This window comes from Lissotriton helveticus, chromosome 5_1, assembly GCF_964261635.1.
Source record: "Lissotriton helveticus chromosome 5_1, aLisHel1.1, whole genome shotgun sequence".
NCBI lineage: Eukaryota > Metazoa > Chordata > Amphibia > Caudata > Salamandridae > Lissotriton > Lissotriton helveticus.
In genome coordinates, this window is record NC_136065.1 from 88,045,246 (window position 1) to 88,062,973 (window position 17,728).

At 48.8% G+C, this 17,728-nt stretch overlaps 1 pseudogene across 1 annotated transcript in view; it reads left to right on the forward strand.

Annotated features, from left to right (window-relative positions):
* The window catches only part of LOC144754186 (E3 ubiquitin-protein ligase TRIM39-like), a 188,911-nt pseudogene that overhangs the window by 55,592 nt on the left and 115,591 nt on the right, over nucleotides 1-17,728 (forward strand). The window lies entirely within an intron of this gene.

The following is a 17,728-nucleotide window of genomic DNA, read 5'->3' on the forward strand; positions in this document are numbered from 1 at the left end:
CAGTGGAATGAACAGTGATGTCTCACAGTGTTATATTCAAGTTAATGCAACACACCAAGCAATTCCAGTGACCTCAATTTACATATGGAGACCAAGGAGCAAAATGTGAAAACAGCTGAGCTAACATCTTAGAGAAATGAAAAGAAACCACATTTCTCATTTCCTAGGAAGTTTGAAAACATTTCCGTTCTAAAGCAGTTCTTTTTCTCCTGGTACAAGTGTCCTCTTACTTTCACACGCACTGATCTCTTGGTAAGGTGAACAGCTATAATTAGGCATTTGGAATAGATAATGGCAGCTCCCTGGGTTTTCTTGTCACCCCAGATAAAGATAGAGATTGCCACAGAAAACTCCATATTTTGAAGAATAGTGACAATTTTATATCATGGGTAACCCTTGGTTATATTACGGAGTGTGTGAAATGAATGTCCACAAATAGCAGCCCGGCAGCAAAAGAACTTGATTTATAGCTGGATTATCTTGACACCCTACACGACAACCAAATTCCTCACCAATAGGGCTGAGGGTGGGAATAGAGGTATAAACCACCTTATTGTGGTCATATGCTGTGTGCTATTTTTTTTTATTTTTTTTTTACCAGTTTTATTTTTATGTAATGCTGATTTATGAGTCCCTTAGAGTAGTTCATTGAAGCTTTACTAATATCTCACTCAAAGGTACGACAAGGAACATCACTACCTGGTTCAAGAGTTTTTTCTGAATTTTCTAAGTTGAAGTTGTTTATAATGGCCATGATCTGTCAATGTTGGTACAAACATGTAATTCACCAGTTAGCCTAAATCAGGGGTCTTCAAACTGGGAGGTGGCACCCCTAGGGGGGCCACAAGTGATCCCGGGAGGGCGCCAGGCTCTAGTCAAAAGAAGCAGTATGAGAGGAGGAGCTTCGCGGGCATCCAAGATGGTCGCGTGAGTGAGGAGCTCCCGAGACCCGCCCCGCCCTTCGCATCTATCCTTTCTAAATCCTGATTTTACCGATGGGCTTTTGAAGGCAAACTCTGGCTGACTTCAACATTCTTCGAAAAATCGAAATCGGACGCTTGGGTCCATTTTTACATCGCCTGGAACTTTCTCGGCCCGCCCCGAGGCGACACCGGGGGCTCAGTTGATTTGCTGGCCGGGGAGTAGTTGAACAACATCGGCCGAAGGGGTTTCTCCCCCTGGACGGTCTCTGTCTAACTTTCTGTTTCACTTCCTACTCCCGGCGCGGATTGACTGGTCTGCGGCTCAGATTGACTCCTGCTCCAGCCTGGTCTCGCAGCACTGTTTCCAGCCATTCCATTTGACCACAAAATCGGTCCCGTCGCAATAACGTGCGCATTATTGGCGTTCCTGAGACTTCCGAGCCCTCTGCTATTGACCTCCTAGTGGCAGATCTGGTCTCGAACCATCTTGCTCCCCCCGGGCTTACCAAATTCTTTGCGGTTGAGCGAGCTCACAGGGTTCCGGGAGGGAAGGCTCAGCCCGGGGCTCCCCTGAGACCCATTGTTGCCAGATTGTTCCACTTCAGGGACAGGGACGCTATCCTGCAAGCTTCCCGGGACAAAGGCCCGGTGAAGTTCGAAAATTCTACTGTGAACTTCTATCCCGACTTTACTCCATTTGTTCAGCGGCGGAGGATGGGGTTTCAGGGAGTCAAGAGACGTTTGCGGGACCTGGGATTCAAGTATGCCATGCTGTTTCCGGCCAGACTTCGTGTGGAACATGGTGAACGAACGTTTTTCTTTGATCGCCCGGACAGTGTCAGTGACTGGCTTGACTCTTTGCCCAAAAGGGATGATCGAACTGAGCACCCCGGCGGTGCTGAAGGTGGCTTGTTGGAGCAGGAATGATGCTTGGATCCTGGCATCTGAACTTCTCTACTTTCTCGGCTGAGTCTGGACTTTGGTTCTTTGGGTTTTCATTTTATCGCTTGGGCCTGAGGGTGGCGGGGGTTACTGGGGTCTCTTTCTCCTCCTGGGTTCTTTGTGTAGAGTAGTTTCACTATGGGGCGACAGGCACACTGCAAGTTGGGGTGGATTCTGAGTCGTACGCAGGGGTGCAGGGTGGGGGGCGTTGTAACGGGTTTCAGTTGGATGGTGGGACTGTGTGTGTTTTTTTCTTGTCACAAGGCTTCATATTGATTTTTCTTTCTGCTCGTGTCATTTGGGTTCGTGTGTGGGGTGCCCTGCTTTATTCTCGGGGATGGGGGGTGGTGAGTTGAGACTGTTGTCCTGGAATGTTAATGGGTTGGGAGACAGAATAAAGCGGGGGTGGTCTTGCAGTTCCTCAGACGCCATTCTCCTGATGTTGTTCTCCTACAGGAGACACATCTGATTGGTAACGTCTTCCAAGCTTTGAATAGGCGTGGTTATCGCTTAGTCGCTCACTCTGGTTTCACGTCTGGCTCCCGGGGGGTGGGCATTCTCATTCGGACATCTCTCCCTTTCGAGATCGATGAGGTGATCCTTGATGATAGGGGGCGCTATGCTGCCCTTACGGGTAGATGGGAGGGGAAGACTCTCTCCATTCTCTCGATCTATGTCCCTCCGGGCCTACAGGCCCCTACTTATGCTGATCTGGGTAAGGTCATGCTAGGGTTACCCGAGGGTCTTCTTATCCTTGGTGGGGACTTTAACTCTGTTGTCTCTGGTACTGCTGACCGTTTTCCCCCCCGGGAGTTGGTCAGATCTCAGATGTGGCTTAGTGATTTGCTGGAGACTTTTGGATTAATCGATAGCTGGAGACTGATGCATCCCACACAGCTTCAGTACACCTTCCACTCCGGGGCGCATGGTAGTCTCTCCAGGCTAGATTATTTCCTGATGCCATCAGCCCAATCTTCCCTCATTGACGAGGTTCGTCATCTTCCCAGGGGTATATCGGACCATTCTCCTTTGTGGCTTCGGTTTCGGGTTGGATTTGGCAGTGCGGGTAGGGTGGCCCCCATCAACCCTTGGTATTTCCGTAATCCTAAGACCCGTTCTGAACTTGTGAAAGTTATTGACCACTACTTCAATGACAATGTGGGGTCTGTTTCTTCTTCTGTTTCGCTGTGGGAGGCTTTCAAGACGGTTATCCGTGGGCAGTCACTGTCACTTATTGCTGCTGCAAAGAAGGCTAAAAATGAGGAAGTGGTGCGAATTGAAACTGATATCACTGCACTTGGAGAAGTGTGGCTCACTGGTTAGAAGCGGCAGACCCTGAAGCAGAGATCGGCCTGGGACCAGGGTTCAATTCCCGACGCGGCAGGTTCTTGGGTCAATGTCCGTGGACTCGATAATTCTCGCCTCGGTGCCTACGCTAACCATCGGTCCCACTCTGCAACTCTGGGCAATAGCTTGCTTAATCTCCACAACGGCCCCATCAACGCTGGGGATGCCTGGCTTCACCTTGGAGGTGCCCAGGAGGGACCATCTCACAGGGAAAGCCAGGACGGGTTCCCCAGCGGTATACAGCGCCAGGACACCCCGAGATGGGGTAACAGTGCGCTTTACAAGTATACTTACCTACTTGAGAATGATCTCGGTTCTGGAGTGTCACGTTTGGCATCGCATTCCCTTAGTTTGAAGCTGGCTGATTACAAGGCCCTCATCACCGATGCGGCTAAGGTGATGTACAGTGAGCAACAGGGCCGGCTGTATGACGTGGGGGATAAGACTGGTAAATTGATTGCGTGGCTGGATAAGAAAGCGAGAGAGAATCGTGTTGTCCCTGTGATTGAGTGGCTGGATGGTGAGCGTGTTATTGAGCCTGTTGGGATCGTTGATTGTTTTGTTGATCACTTTCAAACTGTGTATGCCTCGGTCTCTGTTAGAGACGAGGAGGATTCCCGGTTACTTCTTCGGGACATTGCGCTGCCCTGTCTTTCAGAGGACGACAGAGACCTCATGGACGCGCCCATCACGGTAGACGAGATCGCGGGTGCTATCCGTTCCCTCCGCTCTGGTAAAGCAATGGGCCCCAATGGCTTACCCATCGAATTGTATAAGCTACGACCCGACACCGTGGCACCCTATTTAAAGGGGATGTTCCTGGAGGCGTTGGACTCTGGTTCCTTGCCCGCGGATCAGCGGCTTGCTACCATTGTGGTTCTCCACAAGGAGGGTAAGCCTTGTGATCGCTGTGCCTCGTATAGACCCATTTCATTGCTTAACGCCGAACCCAAAATTCTTGCCAAACTGTTGGCTAATCGCTTGGTTACGGTGATCGGGGACTTGGTCCATCCGGATCAGTCCGGTTTCATTCCCCATCGTAACACCGCCCTTAATCTGCGGAGACTCCATGGAGTTCTCGCGAGGGCTGCGACTCTCACTGAGTCGGCCATTTTAGTTTCCCTTGACGCTACGATGGCTTTCGATACCATTGAGTGGCCCTACCTTTGGGCTGCCCTCTCGAAGTTTGGGTTCGGCCCGGGGTTCATCGCTTGGGTTAAACTTCTTTATGAGAAGCCCCTGGCTCAGGTGGTGGTTAATGGTAAGGTGTCCGGGGCCTTTACACTCGGGCGGGGTACCCGGCAGGGCTGCCCGCTGTTTCCGTTACTCTTCGCCCTCGCTTTGGAACCGCTGGCTGAGTGGCTCCGTTGGGAACCGTCCATGAGGGGCATTCGGTGGACTCCCGACTTTGAGGATCGTATCTCGCTTTACGCGGATGACATCCTCCTGTACCTTACCTCCCCTCGGAAGTCTCTTAATGTGCTTTTCGATGTTCTGACCTCTTTTGGGAAGAACTCGGGTCTCGTTATTAATTGGACTAAATCTTGTGTCTACGTTTTGGCTGGAGGACTCCCCCCCCATTGCCTCGTAGATGTCCAATTCAAGTGACTGAGACCGGCTTTAAATACCTGGGGATCTACATCTCCTTGGATGCCACCGTTCGTTATGAACGTAACTTGCTACCTCCTCTTCAAAGGCTGAAGTTAGATGTCGCTCGCTGGCGTCAGTTGCCTTTGTCCCCGCTGGGTCGTGCGGCTCTTTTTAAAATGATGTCGCTGCCCAGATTTCTGTACGCTCTCCAGAACTCGTTTGATCTTGTTCCCTCTCGGTACTTTCGTGAGGTGGAGGGTCCACAAAGGCGACTTGTCTGGGACGGACGTGTGCGCATTGCTCTGTCTAAACTCACATTACCGTGGTACGACGGAGGTATCGCCCTCCCTGACATTAGGCGCTATTATTGGGCTTCCCAGCTGAGTGCGGTTAACCATGCGACGTATGCCCCCGGTCCTGTCCCGGCCTTTGCAATGGATAAACACCTTCTGCCGGGGGGAAATTTTAACAGGGCGCTTTATTCCCGGAGGCACTGTAAATCACTGACAGGACCCACTAGGATTGCGGTACGAGTGTGGCGTGATGCAACTGCGGCTCTTGGATGGAATGACAGACTCACCCGTGCGACCCCCCCTGTATGATTCTGAATGTTTGGGTAATCTGTGGCGAACGAAAGCATTTGATAAATGGGACATGATTGGTATCAGCAAGGTGGGGGATCTTTGGTCCAATGGGGACGTTAAGTCCTTTGCGGTGCTACAGGCTGAGTACGAACTAGGGGATAGAGAATATTTCCGATATGCCCAGGTCCGACATGCCCTATTGTCGGTTTTCACCGTGGGTACGGATCTTCCTGAATCCTCTCCCCTCGAGGATAGTATCCTTGACGGACATGTACCCGATAGCACAATTTCTCTGATTTATAAGAAGCTCATAAATAATAGGACTGATCTGCTTGTGCGCCTCAGGGCCTCGTGGACCGCTGATGGTCTAGAATTGGATGATGAGGACTGGCAATCCGCCTTGTCCTCGCCTAAAGAGGTCGCCATACCAGCTCGCCTTAGATTCGTTCAACTCAAGATCCTCCATCGTGTGTACGTCACGGGTCCGAGCCTGGTTCGCATGGGTTATTCTATGGATGATCAGTGTAAGCGTGGATGCGGCATGACTGGCACCTTCCTCCATATCCTGTGGGAATGTCCGGTGGTGTGTGAATTTTGGTCCCGTGTACATGCAGTGATGGAAAGGGTGACTGGTGTTGCATTACTTCCCGAAGCCAGGCGTTGTCTCCTTAATGTCTGGGAACCCAATGACTACAATACGGCTCAGATCACCTGGGCAACCCTGGGCAACATGATTGCGAAAAGAGACATTGCACAGCTGTGGGGATCCAGTAGGCCGCCTACTGTATCGTCCTGGAAGGAAAACATGGACTTGTGCATGTTTAGGGAGAAAGCTGTTTATCTGTCACGGGGTCGACCCAAGAAATGGAGTAGAATTTGGTCACAGTGGAACTCCTATCGTGGGGATGTCTGCACCCCCCCACATGCTTTGCTTCCCGATGTCGCTTTGTCCCCATGATTGACATTCCACTTATTGACTTTTCATGTACTATTGCTTGTCTCCTCGCTGCCCCCCTCCCCCCTTCTTATGTATACTGACTGTATGATATATGCCGTTGCGCCGGAGCGCCTTCTGCGCGGACCCATGACCAATTGATCAATTGTCATTACTGCCTTGTGATGTTTGTTGTGTTTCTTGTTATTATTTCAATAAAAAAAAAAAAAGAAGCAGTATGCTGATAGCAGTACTTTTGTTTTAAGTGGAAACAAATGAGTGGCTGTAAGACCCTCTGTCATGGGACATCACTAGCATCTTTTGTCATTTATATCCTGTCTGGGAGAAGGTTTCAAAAGAGAAGGGATTCCAAATATTCTTCAGAACCCCCATTCCCATTTCTAATAATCACACTGAGTAATGAGTAAGGTTTATAAAGCGCGTAGTAACCCGGAAGCATCCCAGCGCTAAAGACCAAGACAGCGGAGTCAGAGGGGAAGACAGGAAGAAAAGGAGGGGACATGGGGGATCAGGGGAAGAGGTGGGTTTTCAGAAGTTTCCGAAATCGGAGATGACAGGGTTCGGTCCTAAGTTTGAGGGGGAGGGAGTTCCACAGTTTAGCTGTGTTGACCGAGAACCGCCGTCCCCCTGTCCGTGCTGTTTTTACTCTGGGCACTGTGACTAGGCGTTCGTGGTCTGATCGGAGTGATCTGTTGGCTTTATATGGGATGCCTAGGTTTTTTTCAGAATGGGGGGCCCTTGTCCTGTAGTAGTTTGTGTGCCAGGCAGAGGGATTTAAATTTTATCCTTTCTCTTATTGGGAGCCAGTGCAGCCGTTTCAGTGCTGGTTTGGCTGATGATCTGGCTGGGGTGTCCGTGAGAAGCCGTGCTGCAGCATTCTGGATTTGTTGGAGCTTGTTAAGGGTGGATTCCGGCGCTCCAAGGAGGATGGCGTTATTGTGATCCAGTCTAGACAGGATCAATCCTTGGATAAGCAGCTTGCGGGAGGTCTGCGGAAGGAGGGGCAGGATCTTCCGGGCCGATTGAAGGAGGCCAAAGCAGATTCCCGCTACTTTTTTGGCTTGGGTCTTAAAGGATAGGTCCTGTTCCATCCAGACCCCCAAACTCTTGATCTCCTCTTTTGGGGATGGGGGCTCCCCCAAGCAGGTAGGCCAGATGTTCGGCGGGAGGGTTGATCCTTTATTCCCTAGTATCATGATCTCTGTCTTGGATCCGTTCAGTTTTAGTGAAGATTCCCCCATCCAAGTGAATATTTTTGATAGGCAGTCGTTTAGGGGACCTGGCCCTTGGTCCGGATGGGAAAGGGAGGCGACCCGTTGGGTGTCGTCGGCGTAGTTGACAATTTTGACTCCGAACGGGGCGACCACCTCCTCCAGTGGGGACATGTACACATTAAATAATGTCGGGCTAAGGGAGGAGCCCTATGGTACCCCACACTGGAGGGGGATTGCCGCTGATCGGGTGTTACTTTAACAGGAAAAACAAAGGGGAGAGTAAGGGATTGTGTCCACTTGAGGTGGACGAGGAATACTCCTGTTCCCCTGGTCACGGATATAGAAAAACAAAAGGAGTATCACCCGACGTATAGGCTGGAGGTTTTCCAAAAGCGGAATAATTATTCCTTTTTAAAAAAAAAACTCACTCACCACCTAGTGGTGACATGCTTCATCATCGGCGTCCACCCTGGCGGCCTAGCGTCACCAGGGTGTGCTTCGACACCTGTAATACAGTGGAGCAGGTTGTGAGATGTAAGTGCAAAAAAATAGATGTTAAAAATTGTCCTGGTTTAACTTTGTAAAAGTGCATTTTATTAAAAAGCAACTGGACAATAATAAAAATAATAAGGTGCGAGATACTGGAAGGGGAGTTACGACCTACGTATCTCTATATGTGTTATAGTGCGTTGGTCAACATGTTTCTACCATTAGGGAAGGTTCCCGGTATTCATCAGGACCAAGGAGATGGGCGGTATGAGTCCCCTAAAAGACTCACCCTATCCTAAATCCTTTCAGTACCTATGACAAAATTTACCAAAGGTGGATTGCTCTCAAAAATAAGGAGCATGGACAAAAACCTGTGGGGAGAGAAAATAAATGGGCGTCAGGCGCAAAACACTCTTACTGGCCTGTTACGTCGTGCAGACTCTCAGTGCATACATACTGCATACCACAGTGGTGTTTGTAAAAACCTCAGGAGATGATGAGCGTGATGATATCGTGTACGTGAACGCTTATTATTATAGCCAAGAAGGTTATGTATCAATATTTATAGGTGCGTGCAAATTTGCATGCAATAATGCTATTCTTATCGCCATATTCCAATGGTAGGTGGAATTGCGTTGTTTAGGTCGCAAATATATTCTGATGCACATTATTATTTAACAAGGGCCACCCAATGGTAGCCCTTAGTAATTGTAGTGCAGGCATGAGACATACAAGACTAACAAACAGGTAACATAGAGAAGGTCACAGATGCTGCATGGCAGAGGGCAGGCTTACTATCGGTAGTTTGCTATTGTACTTCGGCGGGCAGGGGGTAGGCACATCACGCGGTACAACGTATTCTGTGTAAAGAAATATTGTACCCGTGATTAGGTTACAAATGACGATGGATGCCGTGGGGCGGTAAAGTCTGGCCGCATCGGTAAGAGTACATGGCATCTCATATGCTCGTATCAGGATTCAGTGGGGATCGAGACTTTTACTTACAGTTTACTGGCGTGGCGAGAGGCCCATAACTTACTTCTACCTTCCGCTGCTCGGCTATGATTGCCGTGCGGTCCGGTGCCAGTGATAACGAGAGAATGTTTCCGGGCGCGGTCACGTGGGAGCCGCGTCACCGGCTGGGCTGGTTGAGCTACGGGAAGCCGAGAGGGCCGCTGGTTGCCAAGGGGATTGAATGCTGAGGCTTACGCGCATGCTTAGAAAAGTGATTGGTTTAATCAGGACAATACATTATAGATCAGAGAGCCAGCGCCAAGCGATATTGGGCGAGGTGCTTTAAAGCATCCGGTAATTTACAAGGGACGATTTTGTGTTAATCGAAAGATGGGGGGGGGGTTATTAGTAGCCTCAGTAAATAGCAGGTGACGTCTTATTGCGCTGCAATTAATAAACAGAGACTGAGGTGGAAATGTCACATGGTCTCAATTGTAGGATGAGTATCAGGATTGGGCATTATTCATTCAGGTATTAAGGCCCAGGGGATATTAATAAGAAATATCATCCGTGGTGAAAGGACATGTGGATGGCCAGTAGGGTAATCAGGTGCCCTAATAAATAGGTGTAATTCTCAAGGGAAGACACTTTTCATTTTAGCACAGAAGCCCATGGAATGTTATCATTCAGGCCCATCTTGTGGGTCGATAGTCTATAGATCCATCGCTGCTCTTTTTCAAACAGGCGTGATTGTATATTGGGGCCTGGTTGCAATTGTTCAATCACTGTCCACCTCATGTCATTTGGAGTGTGGTGGACAGTAAGAAAGTGATCCGTCAGTTTTGTGGTATTTTTCTTGCAGCGTATCGTGCTTCTGTGCTCACAGATGCGCTGTTTTATCTTGCGGGTTGTCATTCCCACATAGGGCTTCCCACAGGTGCATGTGATCAGGTAGACGACATTACTGCTATTGCAGTTGGTGTGGGATCTTTGTTCCCAGACCCTGCCCACTTCTAGATTTAAAGTTTTGGTGTTGTCAGTAAGGTGGCAGACACTGCAATCACCACATCGTGAGTGTCCTGTCACTGGGGGGAGGCCCCACATCTGTGTAAGAGTGGGGTTGTTGGTCATATCGTGTTCCTGGGTCTGGTATTGACCAAGCTGTCTTTTAGGCTCTGCGCTCTTCTGTATGAAAACACTGGTTTTTCCCATTTTAAGTTTCCTGAGTTTACTATGGACCAATGTTTATTGATGCTTCTGCTGACTTGGTTTGAAATTGCGTTATAGGTTGTCACGCATGTCAGTGGAGTTGTTTCTTTGTTTTTTGTTGTTTCCTCCGTAGGGCTTGTCTAGGTTGGTTCCTCGCTCTTTTTTGACACTTGTGAATAATCTTGGGTGGGTAACCACGGTTCATTCGTTTCGTGGGGAGATCTTCTGCCTGGCTTTTGTAGTCTGTCAGTTTGCTACAGTTTCTTCGTAGATGCAGGTATTGGCCGTAAGGCAGATTTTCCCTCAGGGGTCGCGGATGGAAGCTTTCGTACCTTAACAGATTGTTTTTGGCAGTTGGTTTAAAGTAGGTTTTAGTTGTTAAAGTGTCATTTTCCCTTTGGATTTGTATGTCAAAGAAAACCATTTTTTCTTTGTCAGCACTATGGGTAAAGTGTAAATGGGGGTCGCGATTATTGAGCCAGGCTATGAACGCCATTAGTGTTTCCTGTGGACCTTGCCAAATTGCTAGAACATCGTCAATATATCTTCGCCAGAATTTGATGTTTTCAAAGTAAGGGTTGTCTGGCGATAAGATATATTTTTGCTCAAAGTCAAACACGTAGAGCCCCGCCACGCTCGGGGTGAAAACGCTGCCCATGGATGTGTCCCCCTATTTGGAGGTATAGGGATCCTTCATATTCAAAAAAGTTCCTTTTTAGGGCTAGGGTAGCACATTTGATGATGAATTCTTTGGGCGTGCGGTGGTCCCAGGTGGTTTCTTCCAGTGTTTTCTTTAGTACATCGATGGTTGCTTCCTGAGGTATGTTAGTATAGAGGCTTTCAATGTCAAAGCTCACTATGATGGTATTTTCCTCCTAGACAAGCCTTACTGGAGGAAACAACAAAAAACAAAGAAACAACTCCACTGACATGCGTGACAACCTATAACGCAATTTCAAACCAAGTCAGCAGAAGCATCAATAAACATTGGTCCATAGTAAACTCAGGAAAATTAAAATGGGAAAAACCAGTGTTTTCATACAGAAGAGCGCAGAGCCTAAAAGACAGCTTGGTCAATACCAGACCCAGGAACACGACCATGAACAACAACCCCACTCTTACACAGATGTGGGGCCTCCCCCCAGTGACAGGACACTCACGATGTGGTGATTGCAGTGTCTGCCACCTTACTGACAACACCAAAACTTTAAATCTAGAAGTGGGCAGGGTCTGGGAACAAAGATCCCACACCAACTGCAATAGCAGTAATGTCGTCTACCTGATCACATGCACCTGTGGGAAGCCCTATGTGGGAATGACAACCCACAAGATAAAACAGCGCATCTGTGAGCACAGAAGCACGATACGCTGCAAGAAAAATACCACTAAACTGACGGATCACTTTCTTACTGTCCTCCACACTCCAAATGACATGAGGTGGACAGTGATTGAACAATTGCAACAAGGCCCCAATATACAATCACGCCTCTTTGAAAAAGAGCAGCGATGGATCTATAGACTATCGACCCACAAGATGGGCCTGAATGATAACATTCCATGGGCTTCTGTGCTAAAATGAAAAGTGTCTTCCCTTGAGAATTACACCTATTTATTAGGGCACCTGATTACCCTACTGGCTATCCACATGTCCTTTCACCACGGATGATATTTCTTATTAATATCCCCTGGGCCTTAATACCTGAATGAATAATGCCCAATCCTGATACTCATCCTACAATTGAGACCATGTGACATTTCCACCTCAGTCTCTGTTTATTAATTGCAGCGCAATAAGACGTCACCTGCTATTTACTGAGGCTACTAATAACCCCCCCTCATCTTTCGATTAACACAGAATCGTCCCTTGTAAATTACCGGATGCTTTAAAGCACCTCGCCCAATATCGCTAGGCGCTGGCTCTCTGATCTATAATGTATTGTCCTGATTAAACCAATCACTTTTCTAAGCATGCGCGTAAGCCTCAGCATTCAATCCCCTTGGCAACTAGCGGCCCTCTCGGCTTCCCGTAGCTCAACCAGCCCAGCCGGTGACGTGGCTCCCACGTGACCGCGCCCGGAAGCATTCTCTCGTTATCACTGGCACCGGACCGCACGGCAATCATAGCCGAGCAGCGGAAGGTAGAAGTAGGTTATGGGCCTCTCACCACGCCAGTAAACTGTAAGTAAAAATCTCGATCCCCACTGAATCCTGATAAGAGCATATTGTTAGGATTCTGCCCCGTAAGTCCTCTTTCTCTTGCCATGTACATAGCGCCCATGTGATGTGCTAGGAGGGGTTAAAAGGATTGTTTTCCCTGTTCCCGGTGCTCGTTATCTTGAATTGTGGTTCCTGGTTCTTGCTGGGAGCTGTTTTTGTACCTTGGGAACTTTGCAGCATTCACGGGCTCGTGGGATTTCCCATTTCGCTTTTTGGCTCCTGTTAATCCCGTTTATTCCCTGTTCATCCTTGTTCCCACCTCCCCCCCCCTCTTATTTTTGCTTCCCTTGACCTCCTCCTTCGCTTGTGTGTTATTGGGTTCCTGGGATTAGTTGTTTGTTTGTCTTGTTTGTGTTCTGTGTTAGTTTTTTACCTTTTCCGTTTTTGGGGTCATTTTTATCCCGGCTGGGATTAAGAGGTGGCTGGGGCTCCGGCGCTTCTTACGGGAATCGTGTGATCCGGCTGGATTGCCCGGTGGTTCCTGTTGTTGTTTCTTGTCCTGGTGACGCCGACGCTGTCCCGCACTTCCGCCTCTTGTGCAGGCTGTCCACCTCGTTGTGCGGAGGCGGAGTGCCGGTTTGGGCGTTTCCGGGTTTCGGATAGCGCACAACGAAGCTGGTGTTGTGTTGCGAGTATTCCCCACCCTGACCTGATTTTGGTCTCATTTCTGGGCGGAAGACACGTAGCAGGCTGCTACACGGAGGTTTTTTCAGTCGTTTTTACGACTTTTTCCTCCTTTCCATTTGTCCCCCATTGGTCCCTGGTTTCCTGGTTTCCTGTGGCACATCTCCCTGCCGCCTAGTCCTTTCATTCCCTGATTTTGCTCTCCTGCCATCTGCCTGTTGGATTCAGATATACTCCAGGATGGAGTACTCCACCCGGCGATTATCACAGTATTAGTGGTAAGGAGGAGTGTTATAGGGTGGTGTGTGGGTGCATGAGAGGAGAAAGAGGGCTTTTGTATTTATACTGCTGACATCTGTGTTTTTTGTGTGGCAGACGGTGTCTCAGCCAGTCCCTTGTGATACAGTACGTGGAGTGACGTGGTCCCGGCAGAAGGACCCTTCCCCTAGGAGAGAGAAGACCTGGGATTCCTTGTCTGTCCTTCCCTTATTCCCGCCCCCTGTCCCTTGCTATTCCGTTGGCCCATGGTACTATTTACGGTGTGAGCCACGGAGTGGTAGGTTCAGAGGAACGGGGCTTTCTTCGCTCCTGCAGTGCATGGGCATAGCTGGTCAGGAACCAACACATATGAGATGCCATGTACTCTTACCGATGCGGCCAGACTTTACCGCCCCACGGCATCCATCGTCATTTGTAACCTAATCACGGGTACAATATTTCTTTACACAGAATACGTTGTACCGCGTGATGTGCCTACCCCCTGCCCGCCGAAGTACAATAGAAAACTACCGATAGTAAGCCTGCCCTCTGCCATGTAGCATCTGTGACCTTCTCTATGTTACCTGTTTGTTAGTCTTGTATGTCTCATGCCTGCACTACAATTACTAAGGGCTACCATTGGGTGGCCCTTGTTAAATAATAATGCGCATCAGAATATATTTGCGACCTAAACAACGCAATTCCACCTACCATTGGAATATGGCGATAAGAATAGCATTATTGCATGCAAATTTGCACGCACCTATAAATATTGATACATAACCTTCTTGGCTATAATAATAAGCGTTCACGTACACGATATCATCACGCTTATCATCTCCTGAGGTTTTTACAAACACCACTGTGGTATGCAGTATGTATGCACTGAGAGTCTGCACGACGTAACAGGCCAGTAAGAGTGTTTTGCGCCTGACACCCATTTATTTTCTCTCCCCACAGGTTTTTGTCCATGCTCCTTATTTTTGGGAGCAATCCACCTTTGGTAAATTTTGCCATAGGTACTGAAAGGATTTAGGATAGGGTGAGTCTTTTAGGGGACTCATACCGTCCATCTCCTTGGTCCTGATGAATACCGGGAACCTTCCCTAATGGTAGAAACATGTTGACCAACGCACTATAACACATATAGAGATACGTAGGTTGTAACTCCCCTTCCAGTATCTCGCACTTTAATATTTTTATTATTGTCCAGTTGCTTTTTAATAAAATTCACTTTTACAAAGTTAAACCAGGACAATTTTTAACATCTATTTTTTTGCACTTACATCTCACAACCTGCTCCACTGTATTACAGGTGTCGAAGCACACCCTGGTGACGCTAGGCCGCCAGGGTGGACCCCGATGATGAAGCATGTCACCACTAGGTGGTGAGTGAGGTTTTTTTTAGAAAAGGAATAATTATTCCGATTTTGGAAAACCTCCAGCCTATACGTCGGGTGATACTCCTTCTTTTGTTTTTCTATGTTACTTTAACAGACCTCGAAAGTGCGGTTGCTCAAGAATGATGTGAGCCAGGACAGGGCCGTTCCTACCACCCCTATGTCAGTCAGTCGCTGGATAAGGACCTGGTGGTTAACAGTGTCGAAGGCCGCACTTAGGTCCAGGAGGATCACTGCCACTGATCCTCCTGCATCCAGAATGCATCTGGCCTCCTCAACTACTGCCAGAAGGGCGGTGTCCATGCCCTGTCCAGGGCGAAAGCCAGACTGTGAGTTCTGGAGAAGGTTGTTAGATTCCAAGAAGTGGGAGAGTTTTTTATTGACTAGCCTTTCCGCGACCTTGCTAATTCCAGGGAGAAGGGAGATTGGCCTATAATTGGCAAAATCCGCTGGGTCTAGAAGCGGCTTTTTCAGAAGGGCCTTTACAATGGCTCTCTTCCAACCAGGGGGGACCACTCCGTGAAGCAGTGAGGAGTTAATGAGGTCTGTAACGGGAGTGGCGATAGTGGTTGCAATCATTTTGAGGATCCGCATGGGGACCGGGTCGCTGGGTGAGCCACTTTTAATAATGGCCAAAGTTTTGAGTACTTCTTCCACTGATACCGGACCAAAGGTATCCAGGTGGGTGGCTGGTTTAGCTGGTTGATAGTTTAAGTCTGCTTTATGATTGGCTCGGGGCAGGGAGGTTAAAATATTTTGGATTTTTTCGTCAAAATAGTTTGCCAATTTGTTACACTTGTCCTCAGAGGTGTCACCAGCTAAAGGAGGGTCTGGCTCTTTGAGCAGTTCCTTCATGATGGCAAAAGTTTCCCTGGCAGAGTTAGCAGACTTTTGGATTCTATCGTCGAAGAACTGACTCTTAGTATTGCGCAGGGCAGATTTGTATGTTCTCATGGCGGTGCGATATTCATCTTTTTCGGATCTAGACCCGTCTTTCCTCCAGGAACGCTCCAGTTTTTTGCATTCTTTTCGAAGAAGTTTAAGCTCGGGTGAGTACCAGGGGGCGTGGTTAGATCTTTTCTCCTTTTTCTGGATGCTTTTTATGGGAAGGATAGAGTCGAGTGAGTGAGTGAGCCATTTTTTAAATTTCGTATCTGCAATCACTGGGTCGAGTGCCGGGGGGGAGGGGGTAGGACTGTTCTAGTATAGAGGTCCAGTTATCCGCTGAGAGTTTGTGCCAGGCTCTATCCGAAACACGTGTCTTCTGGGGTTGTATTGGCGGAGCCTTGGTTTGCCAGGAAAAAGGGACCAAAAAGTGGTCCGTCCACGGGAGAGGGTAGGGAAGTGTGGTTTTGAGCTCGTGGATGTTGGTGAAAATAGGGTCAAGTAGATGACCTTTGTTGTGTGTCGCCTCAACATTGACTAGTTTCAGTTCATATGCAGTGAGGTCGAGGAGGAGATCAGACGCTACGGAGTCCAATGGATCATTGAAGTGGAGATTGAGATCTCCTAAAATCATAAAGTTGGGGGAGGAGGCTGCTAGTGTAGTAACGGTTTCCATAAGGGCACTAGAGAACCGATTTGGGCTCCCCGGTGGGCGATATATAAGTAACCCGGATAGGTATACTGTGGGTGATAGTTGTATAGAGAAAAGGCAGCTCTCACAGTCTTCGATGCCACTGTCTTTTATTCTGCATACGAAATCTTCCCTATATATTATGGCAAGGCCACCTCCTCTTCCGAGGGGTCTGTTCTGAGAAAGGATTAAAAAACCTTGGGTGAGGGAGCTTACGATATCTGCTTCTGAATTGGGTGTCGGCCACGTTTCCGTGAGGAACATTATATCTGTCTTGTGGTCCTGTATTAGGAGGTTTATCTCTAAGGACTGCTTCGGGAGGGATCTGCAATTCAGGAGGCCCAATTGAAGGGCCTGGTGTCCTACTATGGTGTGGTATGGGTTGCAGAGGTTGCAGTCGATAAAGGTATTTTCCCCATTATAGATGTAGTGGCAGTTAGCGTTTTTTTTGTGTTTGAAGGACAAAAGGTCTCTTTGAGTATAACTATAGCAGGCCCCTGCAGGATGGGGCATAGGTTCTGGGCCTAGGGCCGGCTGGGCCCGGACGGGCCCAGACGGGCTTACCTTTGGCCCCCCATATGGCGCGCTGGTAGCGCGCCCGCTGAGCGCGTCCGCTGTGCGTCCGGTTAAGGCACATTTTTAAAGGGGTGGTAAGGGGGCGTGGCCTCAGGAGTGTGGGCGTGGCCTCGCTTCCCTTGGAAATGGCGGCAGAAACTTATCAGAGCCCCGCGGCAGCGTTAATGTCGGCTGCGCGGTGCTGAGACGGCGAAATTAGGAGGGGGAGTGCTCTGGACAAGAAGAATCACAAAGGTAAAAACAGTTTTAAAATCACAGTATTTAAATTTTTTTGAGTGCTAGAGTCTCCCAGCTTCCGCCTCAGGAGCTGTCAATGGCTAATGCGAGCTGAAGCTGTAGCGCGGCTTAAATAGCAGTCGGAGAGGGCGTGGCCTCAGGAGTGTGGGCGTGGACTCGCTTCCCTTGGAAATGGCGGCAGAAACTTATCAGAGCCCCGCGGCAGCGTTAATGTCGGCTGCGCGGTGTTGAGACGGCGAAATTAGGAGGGGGAGTGCTCTGGACAAGAAGAATCACAAAGGTAAAAACTGTTTTAAAATCACAGTATTTAAATGTTTTGAGTGCTAGAGTCTCCCGGCTTCCGCCTCAGGAGCTGTCAATGGCTAATGCGAGCTGAAGCTGTAGCGCGGCTTAAATAGCAGTCGGAGGGGGCGTGGCCTCAGGAGTGTGGGCGTGGCCTTGCTTCCCTTGGAAATGGCGGCAGAAACTTATCAGATCCCCGCGGCAGCGTTAATGTCGGCCTGAGATGGCGAAATTAGGAGGGGGAGTGCTCTGGACAAGAAGAATCACAAAGGTAAAAACAGTTTTAAAATCACAGTATTTAAATTTTTTGAGTGCTAGAGTCTCCCGGCTTCCGCCTCAGGAGCTGTCAAT